Source organism: Taudactylus pleione, unplaced genomic scaffold (assembly GCF_031769625.1).
Source record: "Taudactylus pleione unplaced genomic scaffold, aTauple2 ptg000289l, whole genome shotgun sequence".
Classification (NCBI taxonomy): Eukaryota; Metazoa; Chordata; class Amphibia; order Anura; family Myobatrachidae; genus Taudactylus; species Taudactylus pleione.
The window spans coordinates 1,567,727-1,589,056 of NW_028284691.1; the positions used below are offsets into that span (position 1 = coordinate 1,567,727).

General features: G+C 47.8%; 1 protein-coding gene across 1 annotated transcript in view; it reads right to left on the reverse strand.

Moving 5' to 3' along the window:
- The window catches only part of LOC148511924 (inter-alpha-trypsin inhibitor heavy chain H3-like), a 163,334-nt gene that overhangs the window by 125,618 nt on the left and 16,386 nt on the right, over nt 1-21,330 (reverse strand). The gene's annotated exons all lie outside the window — the stretch shown is intronic.

Here is a 21,330-nt window from a genome sequence, read left to right on the forward strand (position 1 = left end):
TTTCCACAGACAGACTTGTGACTGCCACTCCATGTCCCACAACCGGGGAGGAAGACAGAGATGAGAGAGATGGCGGAAGGGGAAAGGAGAGACAGAGATGAGAAAGACTGATGGAAGGATAGAGATAGTAATGTGGGGAAACACTCCTGTCAGCTGCCCCCACTGAAACACCTCAATGACACCCACAAACTCTGTTCTCTCATCCAACTGGAGAAAGGAGCACAGAGATCAGAGAGAGAGGGAGGAAGGGGGACACAAATGAGAGAGATGGGGGGGTAACAGATAGAAATGTGGGTGCATATATGAAAGAGGCACAACGTGCACTAGGCTTGAGAGATATGGGTGGCAAGCGGCTGGAGAGACACAGGAGTGGCATGAGGCTGGAGAGAAACAGAGGGGGCATGAGGCTGTGAGATACAGAGGGCAAAATTAGACTGTAAAGAACATTGGGGGATGGGCTGAAGAGGGGGGTTGAGTATTGGATCACGGCAATCGGGATCCTGGCAGTCAGGATCCCGACGGTCGGGATGCCAGCAGTCAGAATACTGACAGCTGCATCCCTTAAGTCAGAATTCCAATACAACCACATAAGAATACTAACACTAATCCCTAATCCTCCCATCAAAGCCTCAACCTAACCCCACGCAGCCTAACCCTAACCCTCCTCCCCCACCGCCTAACCCTCCCCCTAGTTCCTAACCTGTAACCCTAAACCTAACCCTCCCCCTAACCTTAATACTTACCATTGAGATGCCGGCGGTTGAGATACTGGCATCGGGACTCCAACTGCTTTTGGGATTCTGGTGCCAGTATTCTGAGCCCCTGGCATCCTGAACGCTGGGATGTTAACTACATCCCACGCAGGAGATGCTCGGCTATATTACAGCCACATTAGCTAGCAACCCCTGTCTAAAATAATAGTAATAAATAAATATTTTGGGTTGGTACAGTTGCAGCAGTGAAGTTAAACACCTATTGCGGCTATGTTGTCTTATTCTAGAGAAGCATTTAGTCAGGCAGAAGGGTGAGCGTTCATTATGAAGTTCTTTTAGACACTCTAAGGATGGTGACTTTGACCTTTTTGATGTACAGAAGTATTATCTGGCGGCACACCTGAGTCAAATAGCTCTACCACATCACAATGCCCAATCTTAACATGGGCAAACATGAAGACTGATATTTTTGAATAAGCTATTATGGATGGCCCCCATGGTAGACCTCACTTGGCGGTCATACCTCCTACCCTGCATTTTTGGTTATTAATTTGGAATTAAACACTAGGGGGTTAGGGTCCCAGTTTGACCACCTGTTGGTGTACGCTGGGCACAACTTTGACCTGGGGAGCCTGTTCTGGGCCTTCCACTGGTCTGGGATCCCTAATGGAGTGGCTGAGGTCTCAGTCGGACCTCACGGCAGAGTGCACTAGGCACAACTTTGGCTGGGAACCTGTTCTGGGCCTTCCACTGGATGGATTTGGATAACATCACATAATAAAACTTAATAACTTGAAGATTTAAACACGGGCAACGCTGGATACTCCAGCTTGTTCCCATTAATTGTTAGCTCATAATACTGTTGAGTAAGGGATTTTGATCCATCATTTACATAGTGTCATGTACACATTTGTTTTCTACCATCCTACGTTCACAATAAAGCACTCTATCAGCATCAGAGATTATTTACTGTATTAGATTATTCTTAGGGTTTTTTTCTTGGAGACACCTTCCCTCCTCATGACACAGATTAGGATACACCCCCCTTGGTGTCATCCTCTGTTGTTCTGAATATCCATCTTCTCTAGTCTCTGTGAATTTAGATTGATGTCTTCATTCTTGACATAGAAACCCCTTGAAAACCCCCTGTATAAAAATCTATAACAGTATTTTGTACCTTAGTCTGGATCTACCTGTGATCATCGCATACTTTATACAAATTTTAAATTTAGTTTTACAGTTTCAACATGTCAACTGATTACATCCTGAGAGAGTGTAAAGAGTTGTTGGAGCAAAATAATAGCAATGGGTTTTGCTGACTCAGATAAGGTAGGGAAGGGTGGAGCTTTTCACATTTTGCTACCTTGCAGTGCAATCGGATGCAGTGTTGGACTGGTGCATAAAGGGCCCACTGGTGGAATGCAGTATCAGCGGCCCATGCTTGAAGGGTGTGGACACCCACCCGAGGGGGTATGGCCAGCCACCACAGTTGCTTTGTTAACCATTAGACAAATATTGGTGTAGGTTCTATAGAAGAAAACCAAGAACCTATGTTTATCAGGGGTCCTGCTCCACCAGGTAACTGATCCTCCAATAGAGTAACAATGTACAGTACAATTCAGTGGACAGTCTGGAACATGATCCCTAGAGAAGGGGGTGGGGCCCTCAGGCAGTGGGGCCCACCCGGGATTTCCCCTGTACCCCTGTGGGCCAGTCCGACTCTGATCGGATGCCCTCCCACTCCCTGATGACAGGCTGCAGTCTGAAACCATGACTCTTCTACATTAGATCGCATTTTGTGAGAATTATTTATACAATGCAGTATAATCACCAGAACAAGGCTAACACCATTCAATTTGAAAGATGGTGACAAATCCATATGGATTTGACATGTTATGTAATTCTTTGCTATTATATCGATAATTTTGATTGGGAAGAGATTGCCACCCATTTTGGCTGATTGTTGAAAACCTGGCATGAAGACAGTTAATTTGCACCATGGGGATCCCTTTCCATTTTACTACAGTGGAGGGAAACTGAATAGACTCCCATGCGCAACAGGCTGCAAACTGAAACTGTAATACTTCTATGCTGCCTGCTCTTACTATTGGGGAAGGCATTGGTTCCTTGCTTTCCTAATGACTGCATACAACCCCTGAGTCCTCTGGTAATCCATCTTTCCTTTGAACCTGACACATTGTATAAAAATGCTGGGAAAAAATGGACATGTTTCATAACTAAACATTACTGACATCATTATTAACACAATATAGTACTGTATGTCGGGCCAGTGAATTGTCTAATTACTGCAGTATATGGCAGAAAGTGTATATATATGGAGAGTAATCACTAGGTGACAACAAATATCAAAATGGAGATTGGTGAATTATAATTTGTACAAAGTTCAAGCATTTACCATTACATATATATATATATATATATATATATATATACACACACATTTTATATATATATATATATATATATATATATATATATATATATATATATATGTAAGGTGAATCAGAAGAGAAAACTAAGAAGAGTGAGCACAGGGCATTATGGGAGTCTAGGCAGTACGTTACAGGCTTTTCATCCTTCTTCTGGATTAACTATGGTTTTTCTGGATAAAGATAAATGGTGTCTGAATGAGATCTCCTACTCTGAATGTGGACTATTTACAGTAAAAGTCTGGTAAACTCCTTAATTGTACTTGGAATCCCTGCGCTCTATTTGGATAGATGGACATCGAGACAGTGCTTTATATTAGAGATATACATGTTGGTTTTGCTTCTAATTCATCATTTGTCAAAACCACCCTCACATGTTTTGGTTTTGGATTTAAAAGAAATTGATAAAAAACAGCTAAAATCATGTAATTTAGACCTATTTTTATTCCTTCCTTATTATTAACCTCAATAGCATTAATTTCCACTCAATTTTGACCACCTCACAGATTACAATATTGTTTACACCAATATTGGCCCAAGGCTTGAGTGAGTTGACTGCCTAAACTAAGCTACAGAGAAGCAACACAAACACATGGCAATTTCAAAGAGACTATAGCACATCTTGGAAACAGAGTAGCACTGCAGTGGCAGACAGGATGACAGTTTAATATAAACTATACAATGCTAAGCTATAGAATGTTTTCATTAACCTAGAAGTAGTGCAGAGGCCCTGAGGGCAGTGCAGGGAAATGTAGGTGGAGTATGTAGTGGAAGGCAGGTAAAAAAGAATGATTGATTGATCAATTAATTGAATAATTAAATAAAAATTGAGAATGGCTTTGTGAGAGCTGTTTTGCAGCAACTGAGTAAAGGCCATAAAAGAATACAATGTTATTTGCCAAGGATTCCTGACAAGGGTTTCAAGAGAAGCTGGCCATATAACCCCCCCCCTCAATCTCCCTCCTTCCTAATTGGGTATTACACCCTCTATTACATTTATGAGGTGCACAAGAAAGTTTGAGTATGAGGAGAATTAGCTCAGAGGCCTGAGGACAGTTCAAGGAAATGGAGGTGGAGCCTGTAGTGGAAGGCAGGTAAAAAACAATGATTGACAGATCATTCGATTGAATAATTACAAAAATAAAATTGAGAGGCGTGACCTTGCAAGAGCTGTTTTGCAGCACCTGAGAAGAGAAAAGGCCATTAAACAATCCAATGTTAATAGGCAAGGATTCTAAGAGAAGCTGGCCTTAATACCTCCTTCCTTCCAAATTGGGTAACAGACCAGAAAGTCGGAATATGAAATTACACCCTAATGATGTTATTTTTTTAACACAGTGCCTAAATACACAACTCATTGCCTCTCAGCGCTCCTTGTAATCGCACCCTAATGACATTATTTTTTTTAACACAGTTCCTGAACACACAACACAGTGCCTCACAGAACTCCTAGTAATGGCATCCTAATGGCTTTTTTTTCAACACAGTGCACTCATCAGTGATTTATTTTAATTTGTTTTAACACAGTGCCTGAAGAACACACAGTGCCTCACAATGCTCCTATGGTAGTGGCAACCTAATGTGATTTTTTAAAATAATACAGCACCCAATTAACACAGTGATCCAAATTGCTTTTTTTTTAACACAGTGCTTTAAGCCCTGGACACACAGCACAGTGCCTCACAGTGCTGTATTTTTTTAATAACACAGTGCCACTTTAACACTGTGCTCCTAATGGAATTACAGCCTGAAAGTGACTAACTGTTGCAGCCCACAGTCCACGCCCTCTCTCCCTGATCCCCTGTGTGAAATGACGCCTGATCACAAGGGAGAGACTTTTATATGAAATTAAAATAAAACGCAAGGTCCGGCATTGGAAAGATGATGTTTTGTCTCTTATTAGGATCTGAAGTTGATGGGTCATTACCTCTAAATTCAGGTGTGTTCATATTCCAGGAATACAAACACACATGTCTCTACTTTATATTATGCCCAAGCATCACTCTCAGGAGTTTGGGATTTGTGATTGAAGTTTTATTTCACCTAGCATAACTTACATTATTTAGTATTAGTGGGCCTGATGCAGATGTGAACACAAATGCCATCACAGCTGTGATCTTTTACGAATTCACAATTGCGAAAATATGCTAATAGGCCACTCACTATCCAGTGCGTAGAGACGCCTAATTAGAGCATCTCACGTCTGCTGCTCACACACATAACCGGAAACATCGAACACAGATCAGGGGGCAGTCAGTCTTCTGAGCAGGGGCTGAGGCAGGGTGCCATCTGTTTCGGTGTGATTTTGGTGTTTCAGGGCCGACCGCAGCTGCACTCTACATGTACATGTCACATCTGCGGGAGGCAGAGGAATGGATGCTCCCCGTCCCTGGCCACTCGTTTGTTCCCCTCTGTGCCTGCGCTGCTGAAGTGATCAGCAACGCAGGCTGGCATGAACTTGGGGCCAGGTCGCTGGGACATGACCCAGAGCAATACAGTTTTTTGTTATGTTTTCAGTTCAGCGTGCGCACTGCCACAGAAGAATAGAGGAGTAGCCACCGCCGCCACAATGACAGGCTTAGCAGGGTAGGAGAGGTAAGGTTGACAGCTGCAGCTGAGGGAGGCCATGGTGAAATGGGTAGGGGGGGGGGGAGGGGACCTGACCTTTCTTGGTCTTTTGCTCATTTTAATGCTTATGTCTAGGACAGTCTACTGAACAGTGGGTTTCTGTGTCCAAAAGGCAGTTGTTGGGGATTTTGCAGCAATAATAGCAGCTTATGCTTGTTTCCATATTGGTTGATTGGCACTGCAATGCCAGGACAAATGCAAAATTCACCTAGTCTTTGTGGCAATGACATTGCATATGGGGCCTGATTCAGAGCCGCTCCCTAGATGCGATCGCTCGCACGATGTGTATGCAAATTGCGTAGGCAGTGCTACATGCCCAGTATTTCTTAGAGAGCGATCACATAGTGTATGCAGACACCCACCAACCTGTTTTAAGATGCCTACTTGTGCACGTCACGTCCAGGAAGTGTATGCAACCATCGGTACATCGGCTAACATTGGATGCGATCGCAGTGCTTGAGGTTGACCATACCCTGCCCATACTTGCCTACTTTTGAAAAAGCTTTTCAGGGAGATTGTGAAAGAATCACCTATGAGCGCGGCGGTAAAGTGGGCGTGTACTGCTACATCTGAGAGGTGTGTCATAAAAATGATTTACATCCACATGTAAATGAGCCTCAAAGCAGTTAGTAAGATCTACCTGTTGATGAAAACACACTGATACTTCTCAGAAAATACATGTAACCATAGGGATCATTGTGCCTTATATCCAATGCAGTGAAATTATACTAATGATCCCATTTGAATGTATATATCTCTGTTTTTTTTTTTTTATATAACAGTGTCATAATGGGGGTAAGGATGAAATGAGGGAGATTGCTAGACTCTTCAGGGAGACAGGGAGATTGCTGCTATTTCAGGGAGTCTCCCAGACAATGAGGGAGAGTTGGCAAGTATGACCCTGCCGCAAGCACTGCGAGCACTTCAGTGTGAAATACAACCAGGTGATGTGTACTATGATGCTGTCTTATAATTATGCACACCTCTAAAACGCCGTTGAGATGCTCAGGCACGCCTGAGTTTGCACTTCCACTCCCCCGTTTTTAATGGCCAGCCCTTGTTACCACCTACAAACTGCTTCCCCTGTCACTCACTCTGCTGTGCCTCAAGCAAATGCATTATGAACTTTCACTAAGGTTATGCACATGCGCACTGCGATGCATACGAATGCGCACATTGCATACACACTGTATACCATCGACAGCAGCGAGAGTATGCATCTTAGCGAGCGGGTCTGAATCAGGACCATAATACACAAAGGATAACAGACGGAGGGTGGTAGCATCCAATTGGGAATTTATAGCTTGTTTTTATCTTTAAGCAAGGTATATGTGCACATACAGTTCTAGGGTCCTATTTATCATATGGTATATTTGTGGGCATGTGTGTGTGGTTGAACAGGGGTAGTGTAGGGTGACAGGGGTATTGCATGTGACATGACTGGACACATGGGGTAAATAAATAGGACATTCATTTACAATAAATTAGTTATTTGGACATATTGCACCATTTTTAAAAAAAATTTTTGTTCACATATTGATTTGGAGAAAGTGTATTCCTACCCCTCTCCCCCCCTACCCCTAACCCTCCCTTAGGGGTGCCTAACTCTAACACTCCCGGGGTGTGCCTAACCCTATGTCCCCCCAGGGGTGCCTAAACCTAACCCACCCACCCTCGCGCGGCTAACACTAACTGGTTGCTGTGATGTTCTCTTCATTATATGGTGGTCACTAAAATGCTCTCCATATTGTCTGGTGGTCACAAAAATGCATTCAGTGGTGTATGGCAGTCACTAAATTGCTATCAGTATTTTATGGTACTCATTAAAAATGCTCTGCGTATTGTCTGGTGGTCACTAAAATGCTCTCTGTATTGTCTAGTGACACTAAAATGCTCTCCGTATTGTCTGGCAGTCACAAAGATTGCAGAAGGAATGAGCGATTTTTACTCTGCTGCACATGCGTCATTTTCTGAGATACTACTCTGCGCATGCGTCAGATTAGTAGTCCAAAATCGCAAGAATCTACATCAATGGGTGAATGTGAGCAATAACAGGTTAGCAAATTATTATTTTACGAAGTTGAAGAGTCGGCCTGGGGGTGTGGGGGGTGGCACCAACATCTGCCTTGCCTCCGGGCGACTCGGATGAAGTTACGCTACTGCATCCGGTGGTCCATCTGATGTTAAAAAACCTTGTGAAACTGCCCAATATGCAACTAAATCTAGTAAGGGAAAACCCATAGGGGAGGAAATTCCTTTTCCCCTAAATCTTTCCTATCGTGAATGGCTTGTGCGGTTTAAGAAACACCTTTCTTCAGCAGAAGATGGTTTTGAATTTTAATTGTCAGATAGATTACACTGTTACTTTTTTTGTTGTTTTTTTTTCATATGTAATATCTTTGAAGATATTTTTCAGGATGAGAACCCAAAAGTGGGTGCTGAGAGATGGACAGTGAAGAAGGTGTGTGGTGGGCGGGGATGATGCTGTGAGGTGTTCAGTGAAGGGGAGGGGAGTGTTGTGAGGTGGACAGTAAAGAAGGGGGAAGTTCTGTGAGATTGACAGTGAAGAAGGTGTGTGATGGGCGGGGATGATGCTGTGAGGTGTTCAGTGAAGGGGAGGGGAGTGTTGTGAGGTGGACAGTAAAGAAGGGGGAAGTTCTGTGAGATTGACAGTGAAGAAGGTGTGTGGTGGGTAGGGATGATGCTGTGAGGTGTTCAGTGAAGGGAGTGTTGTGAGGTGGACAGTAAAGAAGGGAGTGCTGTGAGATGGACAGTGAAAAAGGTGTGTGGTGAGTGGGGATGATGCTGTGAGGTGGACAGTGAAGGGGGGAGTGCTGTGAGATGGACAATGAGAAGGGCAGTGAGCGAACTGTGAGGGGGGTCAGTGACTCCTGTGAAGTGAGTGTGTGCTGCGAGTGGCTCAGTGTTATATGGAAGGAACTGGCAGTGAGAGACCGCTATGGAGGGGGCAATTAGGGAAATATGCAAAAAGAGCTGGTAGAAAAAACAGGGCCACTTGATTGCATTTGCCCCCCAGGCTAAACGTTTCCAGCCAGCAGGGGCGTATCTCCCTATTGGCCAGTCAGTTCAATCCCTGCTGCCTGCCCCAGTGATTTCCTGGGTGCCCGGCACTTAGTATACACATACACACTGAGTCTGTCACAATCACTACAGAGTGACAGACTCAGTCTGGATCTGGCAGCGCTGGGCAACTGCGTGACCCCATAGTGACATGAGAAATCACACACCGTGCGTGCTTTCATAGAGATTACACACGCCTAATGGCAGCATCTAGATATCCTTCACAGCAGGGGTCAGGGAACGGTCAGGGCATGTGCTGCACTGCGGACTCCGTCTGCCGGGACCTGCGGGGGTGAGGACTGAGCAGGCAGGAGAAGTGTACAGCAGCGTGAGGAAGTTGGGATCTGTCTGTGATGGGAGCTGGCTGAGGAAGGTGATGTGGCTGTGGACTGAGGTAGGTAATGGGGGCTGGGGAAGGTGATTGTGGCTGGCTGAGGAAGGTGATAGGGGCTGGGGCTGGATGAGGAAGGAGATGTGGCTGTGGATTGAGGAAAGTGATGTGGGCTCAGGAAGGTGATGTGGGCTAAGGAAGGTGATGTGGTCTGACAATGGTGGTGTGGGCTGAGGATGGTGATGTGGGCTGAGGATGGTGATGTGGGCTGAGGAATATGAAGGGCTGAGGATGGTGATGTCGCTGTGGACTGAGGAAGGTGATGTGGGCTGAGGAAGGTGATGTGGGCTGAGGAATATGATGTGGGCTGAGGATGGTTATGAGGGCTGAGGAATATGACGTGAGCTGAGGAATATGATGTGAGCTGAGGATGGTGATGAGAGGCTGATGGGAGTGATGAGTGGCTGAGGGAGGTGATGATGGTCTGAGGATGGTGATGAGGGGATGAGGACAGTTATGAGGGCTGAGGATAGCTATGAGGGGCTGAGGACAGTGATGAGGGGCTGAGGACAATGATGAGGGGCTGAGGGAGGGAGTGGGACCAAGCTCCAACCCACTGGCCTGGTCTGGACTCTCTGGAGGGAGACACTCACTGGTCTGGACTATCTGAAGTGACTGGAGGCTGGTCTCCTGCATTAGCTCTGCAGCTATCTGTGACAGCCCAGCAGGTGAGGTTACTCAGTCTTCTATAGGGGCCTGGAGGGAATTAATGTTTGTTTTTATTTATTTTCTGGCTGTGGGGGCAATGAAGCAGTGTGTGTTATTTTATTTCCAGTGGGAGCAATCATTGGAGGGGGGCGCCAGTCCCTTAGCTTGCCAGGGGTGCTCGGACCCCTAGATGCACCCCTGCCAGCCAGCCCCTTCTTCTGAGCAAGTCTGAGCTGTCGCAGACAGTCTCCAGACAGGTAGAGGGCTCTCCTGCTGCAAGCAAGGATGCAGTAGTTAATTTATGGTTGCCCAGAAAAAGTGTTTAAATGGTTCAACACGCCTGTCCAAATCCGGAACGAATAAAACCCCTTCTTGGAGTCCGCGTCAGCCCTCCAGGAGCATAACCATAGACAACGGTGACCAGCAATCGCAGAAGTAGATACCCTGGAAGAGGCACACATCCAATGCTGCCTCATTGATATGGGTGGAGGAATCCTGTAGGTTACCCACCAGGGTCCTTTGTTCCTGAGGTGCGTACCGAGGCAGAGAGACCTCCAAGGCATCAGCCCAGGCCACCATAGCCCTGGCCACCCGGCAGATGGCCATGACAGGCCTAGCCATAGCCCCAGGCTGTTGCCAGTGGTCCACTGATTGCTCTGACAAAGGGAAGATAGCTGCAGTATGCTTAGTCCTTTTGAATAAGGAGTGTTTAAGTTTAGGAGGGGGTGGGTTGTCCTCCTTGATTGCTAACACTGCATGCACCGCCCTAATAAGGCCAGTGATATACACCTTCGAAGAAGCGTCTTCTTCCAGGGATGAACCCTCAGACTCAGACAGAAGCATGTTGTCTAGAGATGATTGAAAAGATCGAATCAGATCTCTCCTGGACTTGACCAGGGTCTCTTCTCCCCCTCCCAACTCTAATGGCTGAGTCCTGGTAGAACCCGCAACGGTGCTAACCGGGACCAGAGGAGCCTGCAGCGCCACAGGCTGAGGGAGGAACCCCTGAGGAGACATTATAGTCTGTTGGGGGCATCCCATAAAGGGAAACATAGGAGGCATGGTCATGCGTGCGGACATGGCACGCAGCTCCTGTACAAACTCCGCCCAAGGAGGCTGTTGCTGCGAAGCTGTGACCGCCGAGGGTCCAGGAGGGGTATAACATTTTGCAAACAAACCATTCGTGAAAATGTCCCCCTTCCTCAACCCTGCCCTGCACTTAATGCATGTTAGGAGGGCAGGGGAGCCATGCACTTCATCCTCACCGCCCAACATCCTGGCAGGCAAGTTTTTAACTGTTTGGTGCTCGATCTCCTGATGTCACCTAAATCCCCAAGGCATCCCTGTGGATCCCTAAGCACCCTGAAGTAGAAAAGGATACAAATATTGTATGGTGTCAGCCCCTGTTAATTCCTATGAGAGCTGCACAGTCTACAGTGACAACTGAAAAGCCAGCAAAATCAGTGATATATCCAGACTTTTCACTGCACTTAAATATGGAGATTGCTTAAATATTGTATTATCCAGCTAATATGCTGGAGAAATGTGATTATTTAGTTAACTAAAAAGACCCCAAATTCAGTTGTTTATATATAAGTAGAGATATGGTAAGAACTTACCTTTGTTATCTCTTTTCTATGAAGTCCATAGGGTCCACAGGGAGACCTTGTGGTATAGGTGATGCAGAGTCATCCGGGCGCCTCACGCAGTAAATTTTTCTCCCAGGATGCACTTGAGTCTCCCTATATTCCCCGCCCCCCAGTCAGAGGCTCCTCAGTTATGTAGCAAGCCAAAGGCCAGAGGAGGATAACAGAGAGAGAAGAAAGTCTGGAACACTCAAGAATCACATTCTCACACAGATGGAGACGGAAAACCGGTGACCAGAGCAAAGCCCAACTGAAGCACGGGTGTGTCAGAGTGGGTGGCCTGTGGACCCTATGGACTTCATAGAAAAAGAGATAACAAAGGTAAGTTCTTACCATATCTCTATTTTTCTACTTCAGGGTCCATAGAAGGTCGTCAGGGAGACCTTGGGGATTTCCCAAAGCAGTACCTTCAAGGGTGGGGATGCTCCTGTGCAGAAAGAAGAATCTGCCGCCCGCAGGAAGCATCCTGAGTGGCAAAAGTATCAAAAGAGTAATACCTCAAAAAGGTCTGGGTAGAAGACCACGTGGCTGCCTTACAAAGCTGTACAGCTGACACACCATGACGAGCTGCCCACGAAGGCCCCACAGACTGAGTAGAATGGGTAGTAACAGAGGGCGGGACTGGAAGACCCTCATGAATGTAAGCCTCAGAGATAGTCATGCAAAGCAATCTAGCCAAAGTTTGTTTATTGGCTGGCCATCCTCTCTTGTGGAAACCATAAAGTACAAACAAGGAGTCTGACTTCCGGAGAGTACTGGTACGATCCACATAAATCTTGAGGACACATACCACATCCAATGAGGCCTCTCCTGCCGAGAGGTCTGGGGAGTTAAAGGCCGGCAAAATTATTTGCTCATTAATGTGGAAACTAGAGATCACCTTAGGAATGAACTCAGGGCGAGTTCGAAGCACTGCCCTGTCCCTGTGAAAAGCTAGAAATGGGGAATGACAAAAGAAAGCCCCCAAATCGGACACCCTTCTGGCCGAAGCAATGACCAGAAGACAAACAGTCTTGGCCGTAAGCCATTTGAGGCCCACTGAGCTTAGTGGCTCAAAGGGAGTTCCCTGGAGAGCCCTAAGGACAACAGCCAAATCTCAAGGTGCTACAGGAGGGACAAATGGAGGCTGGATAAGAAGGACCCCCTGTAAGACAGTGCAAATGTCAGGAAGAGGAGCAATCCTATGCTGGAACCATACTGAAAGGGCTGAAACATGGACCTTCAGTGAGGGAAGGCGTAGACCTAGGTACAAACCTGCCTGTAGGAAAGCCAACATCCTGGATATCCTAAACACCTGGGGATCGTAACCTCTGGGATGACACCATTCAAAATAGGTATGCCATACCCTATGGTAAATTCTAGCAGAAGCAGGTTTACGTGCTCTGAGCATGGTGTTAACCACAGAGCCAGAAAAACATTTGGATCTTAGAATTGATGTCTCAAGAGCCACGCCGTCAAAGACAGACAACCCAGATCTGGGGAGAGGCAAGGACCCTGAGACAACAGGTCCGGACGTTGAGGCAACAGCAGCGGAGTGTTGATGGAGATCCTCTGAAGATCTGAGTACCATGGACGTCTGGGCCACACTGGAGCCACCAGCAGGACCGTGCCTCCCTCTTGCTTGAACTTTTGAAGAACCAGAGGAAGAAGATAGAACAGAGGAAACAGGTACACAAACTGGAATGTCCACTTGACTGACAGAGCATCCACCAGGAGGGCCTAGGCTTCTCTTGTCCTGGACCTGTACCATGTCAGTTTGTGATTTAGTTGAGAGGCCTTAAGGTCTATGTCTGGATGGCTCCACTTGTCCACTAGGAGCTGAAACACTTCTTGGTGAATAGACCATTCCCCTGGACACACGTCGTGATGGCTGAGGAAATCCACTTCCCAATTCAGCACTCCTGGAATGAACACTGCCGATATGGCTGGTAGATGGCCTTCCACCCATGTCAGAATGCGTGACACCTCTGTCATTGCTGCCTGACTTCGAGTTCCTCCTTGATGATTTAGGTAAGCCACTGTTGTGGCGTTCTCTGGCTGTACTTGCACTGGCCGTCCGTGAAGTAGAAGCCTGGCTAGTTGCAGAGCCCTGATTACTGCTCAAATTTCCAATATGTTTATTGGTAGTACAGATTCCTCTGCGGTCCATTTTCCCTGGAAGGAGTGGGGACCTGTCACTGCGCCCCAGCCCTGGAGACTGGCGTCCATCATCAGAAGGACCCAGTCCGAGATCCAAAAGGGACGCTTCCTGGAGAGGTGGCCCATCTGTAGCCACTACATCAGAGATAGGCGCACCTCCGGAGGGAGCACCATCATTTCAGTCTGCATATGATGGAGTAATCTGTCCCACCTGGAGAGGATTAATTTCTCTAGTTGCCGGGAATGAAACTGGGCATATGCCACCATTGATCCCAGTAACTGCATGGCTGAGTGGACTGACACTCGGCGATGTTGAAGACATCTGCATACTCTTGTCTGCAAAGTGGAGATTTTTTCTGCTGTCAGAAATATCCTGGAGCATTCTTTGAGATGGAATCAGAGAGGATTTTTCCAATTGATCAGCCACCCGTGTCCCTGGAGCACAGATATTGTCCACTGCAGGTGGTGGTGAAGTACCTCTGGAGACCCAGCTAATAGTAGGAGGTCATCCAGGTATGGTAATAGGCGGACCAGTTGCAGCCGCAGATGGGCCGCCATTACTGCCATGGCCTTTGTAAACACCCGAGGTGCAGTCGCAAGGCCAGATGGCAGAGCCCGAAACTGGAAGTGTTGTTCTGATACAGCAGACCTGAGAAATTTCTGGTGAGCTGAAGTAAATGGAATATGCGGGTATGCATCCTGAATATCCAGGGACACCATAAAATCCCCAGGTTCGATAGCCAGTATAACAGAGCGCAGGGTTTTCATCCTGAACTTGGGTACTTTCCATCCTGAACTTGGGTACCCTGAGAAATTTGTTCAGGGATCTGAGATTGAGAACAGGACACTAAGAACCATTTGGTTTCTGTACTAGAAAAAGGATGGAATAATAACCCGTGCCCCTCTGGGACAATGGGACCGATACAATGACTCCTGCCTGCAGCATGGATTGTACCACCTCTTGCATAGCCAAAGCCTTGTCCAAGTCTTTCGAAAGTCTTGTGCAAAAGAATTGATGGGGAGGCCTTCTGTGGAAGGAGGTTGCGTACCCCACAGAGTCCACTTTCCTCACCCAGGAATTTGTGGTAGTCTGGCACCAATTCTGGGTGAACTGAAGAAGTCAGCCTCCCACCCTGGGGTTCCCCAGGAGGAGGCCCGTCCCATCAGATGGAGGGCTGTCATCAGGTTTGGCAGCCGGATGTCTTGCACTCCAAGCCTGTTTCTTAGGTTTGGTGGTTTTCTTGGTGGTTGATGGTCTAGAAAAGGACTGAGCTCTAGCAATATAATAATGAATCATGCGCTCCCAGTGATAAGCAGCTTTCTTTTAAATGGCCAGATCACTGACCAGGTAATGGTTAATGTATGCTAAAGAAGCGCTTGTATAGTGGATAGTGCTTAAATGTTATACCAGCAATAGTGAAACATACACACAATAACACTCAATACATATAACGTAGATAAATGTTTAAGCGCTTTCAGTGAAAAATGAAGTGTCCTGAAAAGGTTTCCCCATTAAGACGTGGGTGCTGGATACCAGGGTAAGTGGGATAAACTGACCCTGCCTTTCCCTGTGTAAGATCTTCTCCGTGTGGGGGCTGGGTGTGTCCAGGCGGCTGACCGCCCGCCACTGTTTCGGTTGTTAGGCTGTGGGTTTACACCCACAGCTCTAACGACTGCTAGGGTGATGGTCGCGATGGTTAGAGACCATCGCGACCATCGGGGCTTACGACGAGACCCTAGGGTAGGGTCTCACTTGTCGTAAGCCCCGGAGAGCTTCTGGCTCTGTCAGAGCCGGAAGCTCTCCACTGACATCACTAGTGATGTCAGTGGGGCCTCCCCCAAACGGTAGGCGTTCCCATGGGAACGCCTCCGTTTGGGCTGCCACCCCCCCGGCCCGCCTTCCAAATGGGGCGAGCTGTCAATCAACATCGACAGCTCGCCCCCTTTGGAAAGAGACCCGCTACGACCGGCGCTGTCGGTCGTAGCTGGTCTCACGCAGGCACATGGAGGAGCCGGCTCCCTTGTGCGCATGCGCAGTTGACAAACATTGAGGCGGCGACCATACGGCCGCCTCTGAATGAAGGCCTGAGTCCTAGAACCTGAAGGAGCAGAAGCAGAGGGTAGACAGGATGACATAGCCGCTACCAATGTATCCACAATTTTATCCAAATCAGGACCAAACAAAACTTTACTGTCATAAGGTAAACACTCCAAACTCTTCTTGGAGTCCGCATCTGCCCTCCAAGAACGTAGCCACAGAGAGCGGCGAGCCGAAATGGCCTCCGAGGAAATCCTGGAATTTAGGCCCTCATTCAGAGCCGTTCGCTATTTGCGGTCGTTCGTTCAAAAACAAGGGGTGGCTATTCAAATGATCCGTTCGCAAATTGCAGTCTGTTCACACCTCTAAGTCTGAACGAGCGAGCAAAACATACGCTCGTTTATTTGATAAAAACGCCCCCTGGCCGCACGCACCATACGTCATGTCCGCTATTTATTAGATTAATCGAGTACATCGTACAGCGTATGAACTGCTCGCTATTCTTGTGGTTGGTGTTTTCAACCGCTATTTTGCGAGCAGTTCTGAGTTAAAAAAAACCAAGTGACGTGGTCAATGACGCTGCTGGATTAATTATGCACTCCCTTAAAATGCCCGTTTTGACCTTTAAGCACGCCTGCGTTCTGATCTCCACTCCCCGTTTTCAAGCACCTTCCCCTGTTACCACCCACATACGCCTCATTCTGTCACTCAAAATAGCAGGCCCTCGCTATATTGCGTACCAACGATTTTCAGCCGCACTGACTGGTTCGCGCATGCGTACTAAAAACCGTACGCATGCGCAGATGTGCGAACATCGCTCGGAACGAGCGTACTGCCGCTAGCGAGTGGCTCTGAATGAGGGCCTTAGTACGCTAATATCCAATGCTGCCTCGTTTATATAGGTAGCAGAATCTCAAAGGTTTCCCATCAGATTCACCTGTTCTCTAGTAGCATTTGGGGCCAAAGATGTTTCTAGGTTGTTAGCCCAACATTCCATGGCCCGATCCACCCAGCAAATGGCCATAGCTGGCCTGCACAAGTTAAACGTTTCTGTGGCTGGTAACGCTTCCCTAGCGTTTTCCATATTACCTCTAAATGATTCACCAGTTGGTCAGACAACGGGAACACAGCCTCCGCCCCCTTTTCTTCCATGAAATATGCATACCTAGATTTAGGTGCAGGAAGTTCATCCTCCTCAATAATTAGAGCTGCCATCACAGCCTGTATTAGATCTGGAATGTATATTCTTGACTTACCCTCCTGAGAAGGGGGTTCAGAGTCAGAATTATCCGGAAGCAGCCCCTCATCAGATGGCACATAATCATCATCATGTACAGTAGAGTGCGACGACAGCAGGACCCTTTTTGTTGGTCTGCTGACAGATGCATCATTCTGCTGTACCTCAGTTACATCTTGTAATACAGCACTAATTGTATTAACCCACTGGGGGGTGGGCAACAATTGCATGGGTGTAGATGGTTGCAGCAGGTTTTGTGCTGGAAAAAACTGCTGTTATTGACAACCGAACTGTGGAAACACAGGAGGGCCTGCCCAATGTCCTGCAATGGTCATCAGTGCTCTAGCAAAGCACTCCCATGGCGGCTCCTGCTGAGTGACAGAAGTTACAGAGGGACCTGGAGGAGAATAACACTGTACACATAACTCCTCAGAGAATATGGACCTCATTCAGAGTCGGTCGAAGCGGCCGCACGGTCGTACGCCACCGATGTTCGCTATACTGCGCATGCCTAAATTTCGCAATGCGCGTGCACAAACTAGCCGCTACGATCAGAAATTTCTCTCTCCTTGAACACAGCCAGGTCGGTAGTTTGAGTGACAGATTGAGGCGTTTGTGGGTGGTAACAGGGGAAGGTGCTTGCAAAAACAAGGGAGTGGAGATCCAAACGCAGGCGTGCCTAATTATGCGAACGGCATTTTATGGGAGTGCATACGGTTTATGGGAGTGCATAATTAACAAAGTAGCGTCATGGCACATGTGACATGGGAGGTTTTTACACTGACATGATCGTAGAGCTTAAGAGAGGGTATGATCAACCTTAAGCTCTACGACCAGTTCTGATGGTTCCCGATGGTCTCGATTAATCCTTATATGCCCGGAGATGACGTGTAATGCGTACGAGAAGGGGGCGTATTTTTTTGTCTTCCGGCCGCTTCCTCCCCTTGGTCGGTCAGCTACCGATCCGAACTTAGGGACACAACTTGCGAGGGAATCATTTGCATATCCGGCCCCTTTTCCCGTACGACCGTGCGGCCGCTTCGACCGACTCTGAATGAGGTCCTATGTCTCCTGCTCCTTATACAGCTTTTTACAGCACAGCTTATTAGGAACATAATTAGTCATATCACTGTCACTGCCAGACATAGTGAAGAGGATACCACTCTTTAACTGTGACTGCGTATAAAGTCACAGACTGCGATATTTGCCACACCCGCACAACACCAGTGCTATGGCTTCAAATTGCAAAATAGCTAAATAAGTACAGGGATGGCGACAAAGCTGACAGTATAGAGAAAAATCGGACAGACAGCGCTAGCATACAGTAGCAGACAATGCAGAATAACAATACCTGCACTTAAACAGCACTTACTGGTCAACTACGTAGACTTAGCATCTAGTAGGACAAAAGCGCTACATACACTGACCACAGCCTGGAGAAGAGGTATGTAGAGGGACCCGGCATGTGTTGCTTAACTGCTCCCCCGTAGCGTCCGGCTGCAGTCTAGGGTACCTCCGGGGTCCCTGCTAGCCAAGACCCCAGAGGCCCGCCGAGGTTCCCCGGATCAATACCAGTGTCTCGGTGCCAGCAGGGTGATGATGCAACAGTGCGACTTCCACTGGACTGTCTGCGCTGTTACAAAAGAAGAAAAGTATTCTTCTACTTCAAACTTCATGGCTGTTTTAGCAACAGCCCCACTGCGTGTTCAGCAACCCGACTCCGACCGGGCACCTAACGAAACTGAGCAGAGCCGTAGCTAGACTTTTTGGTGCCCTTTGCCAGAAAGAGCATTGGCGCCCCCCTCATTTCAAAGGGACATGATGCACCCAAAAAAGGGGAATTGCCTCATGGGGAAGGGCCAGGGAAGAGGTAGGGGAGATCAGGAGATGCTGGGGATGAAATCAGAGGAAGTTATAAGTGAGAATGATAATAAACAGAAATTTGACAGGCCCAAACAGCGCCCCCTGACCTGTGGTGCCCTGTGCCATGGCACCGGCCGCACTACCCTAGCTACGGCCCTGAAACTGAGTAGCCTCTGGATGGGGGGCGGGGTATATAGGGAGACCCAAGTGCATCCTGGGAGAAAAATTTACTGCGCAAGTTGCCCGGATGACTCTGCATCACCTAAACTCCAAGGTCTCCCTGTGGACCTTCTATGAACCCTGAAGTAGAAAGACATAACTACAGTATACAGATTGCATAATTATGCAGATAAAACAATAAGGAGATGGCCCTTATCTCAAGAGCTTACTGTACATTCAAGAGGAGATTTGGGTGGACAGATGGAGAATGGAGCAAAGTAGAGAAGAGATTGGACAGTTAGGAATAGGGGTGGTAAGCTTGTATGTAAAGATGAGTTTTAGGGGCATGGGGTGAGAGAGGTAGATGGGACAGACAGTAGATCTGGATAGACTGAAATAGGGTGAGATGGGAGCAGTGGCGGGCTGGGCCGGGGGGTAGGGTGCCATGTGCTCCCCGGGCCGCAGCATCATGCGGGCCGCGGGCAGTCTGTGTCACTGTGACACAGACTGCACCGCGTGTGTAGCACTGACCGGACGGAGTTCGGCCAGCGCTACACAAGTGACAAACACACAGCCGCCGGCTCCGGCAGCTGTGTGTTTGTTTTGATCAGCAGCCAATGAGAGTCTGTCAGACTCTCATTAGCTGCTGCTGCGCCCACTGCAGGAGCCGCTGCATCTTCCGGCTCCCGCAGTGGGCAATGGGAGAGGCGTCATGACGTCATATGATGTCTCTCCCATAATGCAGAGCAGCCTGGCCCAGGAAGGACAGACGGAGAAGCGGATGGCGACGGCGGGAGCGGGGATTCAGGTGAGTGTTTTTTTGGTTTTTTTTTTTACTACGTGTGTCTACTGGGGGGAAGGCTGGCACCACAAGGGGGGAACCACTACTGGAGGCACTACAAGGGGGACTACTACTAATGGGGGCAATACAAGGTGGGGACTACTACTACTGGGGGCACTACAAAGGGGGAACCACTACTGGGGGCACTACAAGAGGGAGGGGCTACTACTGGGGGCACTAACAAGGGGGAACCACTACTGGGGGCACTACAGGGGGGCCCACTACTGGGGATTATAACTGGAGGCACTTCAAGTAGGGGACTACAACTGAGGGGACTACTACTGGGGGCACTACAAGGGGGAGGACAACTACTACAAGGGAGGACTACTACTGGGGCACTACAAGGGGGGGACTACTACTACTAGGGGCACTACAAGGGGAGGGGACATCTACTAGGGGCACTGCATAGGGGGGAGGGGACTACTACTAGGGGCACTACATAGGGGGGAGGGGACTACCACTGGGGGCACTGCATCGAGGGACCACTGCTGGGGGCTCTATAAAAAGTACAATACTGGGGGTACTGCATAGGGGGGAGACTACAACTGGGGCCACTATTTAAGGGGCACTGCATAAGGGTTACCACTATTGGGGGCACTGCATGGGGTGTGGACTGCTACTGGGGGCACTATATAAGGAGCACTGCATAGGGGGTACCACTACTGGGGGCACTATATAAAGGGCTTACTACTGGGGGCACAAGGGGCACTGCACAGGGGGGACCACTACTGGGGGCACTGTATAAGGGGCACTGCATAGGTGGATCACTACTGGGGGCACTATTGGAGGCCTGCATAAGGGGGTCCTCTCCTGGGGCACAGGGGGGCACTGCATATGGGCACCACGATGGAGCTGTCCCTAATCTTTATTTTTACTTTACATTAATCCCATATGGACCCGCCTCCTCCCTGGAACACTTGAGGGGGGGCGCCGTAACATGCACGTTCTTCGGGCACTCTGGCTACACGCTACTCCTCTGCCAGGGCCGCCTGCATGCATTTGCCCCCCAGGCTAAAAGTTGCCAGCCAGCCCCTGGACGGGAGTTTGAGAGGAACACATTTTGAATTATGGTGCATACACACGATCAGATTTTTTCTTCAGATATGGACGATAACGATTTAAAAATCGTTCAGTCGTTCATATCTGAAGGAAAATCGTTCATATCTGACATGCCTGAACGATGGACGATCAACGATGCGCGTTCCCGTTTGTCAGTTAACGATATCTGACATCTGATGGGTTTGCAGTCAGACTTGGACGATTCCATTCATTTTAATGCAGTCAAAAATCGTTCAATCGTTCAATCGTTCAAATCGTTCAAAACTTTGGTCAAATCGTCCAAATCGTTCAAATCGTTAAATCGTTCAGTCGTTCATCTGACAAATCTGACAAGTCTGACAAATCTGACCGTGTGTACGCTCCATAACAGTATGTGAAAATAAACAACTGCTAAGTAGAATAATATTAAATATTTTGAAAAAATATTTTCTAATCAC